Raw genomic sequence first — 1,560 nt, 5'->3', positions numbered from 1 at the left:
CTCTGCTCAGCTTCGTGCCCTCCTTTTGACTTGCCCCAACCTGTCTATATCCTTCTGATGTTGGGAGCTCCACAGCTGGACACACAACTCCAGGTGGGGTCTCACAAGAGCAAAGTACTAATGTAGAGAGCAGGCCTGCTCCACTTTTCTTCTCTCCCTCCAACAACATATGTGTTCTCTGTCCTTCCCTGTGTCTGTCCCACCTCTCCTGTCACTCTCCCTTCTTGCTTGCTTTCTGGAAAAGCCTTCCACAGTCGCATTCTGGACCGTATTGGCAGGATGGTCAGAGCTTAGCAAGGTGGTTGCTTTTCCAAAAGTCATCCTCATCAGCCATTAAATGCTCTTAAGGCAACTAAGGAAGAGCTTTAAACAGGTTTAAACTGCTAGCTGTGCTTATGAGCTGCCAGGTGCTCTCTATAGACTCCTGTTTGACAGTAAATTCTGTCCCACTCTTGCCCAGGTCCCTAGGATGTTCCATGAAACTTTGGCTCAAACCAAAAGCATGACTGAAAATTATTGTACTACACACAAGTAAACAAAGGCCATCTCTTCTAGCATACACATATGGAAGAATGAGCTCAGTTCCTGAAATTTGGACCCCTAATCCAAACTTGACCCTGTCAGACTTGACGAGTTAAATCAGATTCTCCCAAATTCTTCCTGTCTCCCAGTCTTGCATGCCCTCTCAAGAAGCCTAGCAAGAGCCAGTCCCCAGTGGAGTTGGTTTCTTTGGCTACTCTAAAAGTCACCCTTTGGATGATCCTAGAACTATACATCTTTCTCCTGTTGAAAGAACCGGGCACTTTAAGCGAAGAGATAATGGACAATCATAAATTGCTGTATGTTGCAGTAGTCCCTGCTGCTGCCTGGGAGATGCATTTGTCACCTAGCAACGACATAAGGTGAAGAGGAAATAACAGATTTTTAATCTAATGGCCATGAGTTAACATCTATCAGGGTAGCCTCCCAAGTCCACTGATGAGGTGGATGTGATTGAGGAGGCAAGAGCTACCAAACTTTTCAACAGTAAGTGGATGAGGAGGAGAGAGCAGACGTTGCCTTTCATGCATGTATATATGTATGTATATATCTCCTTATCGCGGGAATGGCCAAAAAAATAGAAAAATCCCTCAGACTGGAGATAACCCTCAGACAGAAGGCTACCCAGAAGATGTGTCTCTCTGTGTTGCAAAACTCTGAAGACTGCAGTAGGCAGAGAGCAGGCAGGAGTGGTCACGCTGACCCTGCTGTGGGTTTCAGCGCAGAGCTCCTCTGGGCTCTAAGTGTCAGGTCCTGGCTGCCTGGGGGCCTTTATGATACTCATGTATTCAAGTTCTGGAGATAACCCTCAGACAGAAGGCTACCCAGAAGATGTGTCTCTCTGTGTTGCAAAACTCTGAAGACTGCAGTAGGCAGAGAGCAGGCAGGAGTGGTCACGCTGACCCTGCTGTGGGTTTCAGCGCAGAGCTCCTCTGGGCTCTAAGTGTCAGGTCCTGGCTGCCTGGGGGCCTTTATGATACTCATGTATTCAAGTTGCTTAGCAGAGCCCAGACAGGGAGT

Source organism: Eurypyga helias, unplaced genomic scaffold, assembly GCF_000690775.1.
Source record: "Eurypyga helias isolate BGI_N326 unplaced genomic scaffold, ASM69077v1 scaffold44549, whole genome shotgun sequence".
NCBI lineage: Eukaryota > Metazoa > Chordata > Aves > Eurypygiformes > Eurypygidae > Eurypyga > Eurypyga helias.
The sequence above is the reverse complement of the archived record's forward strand: the minus strand, read 5'-3'. Positions refer to the sequence as shown.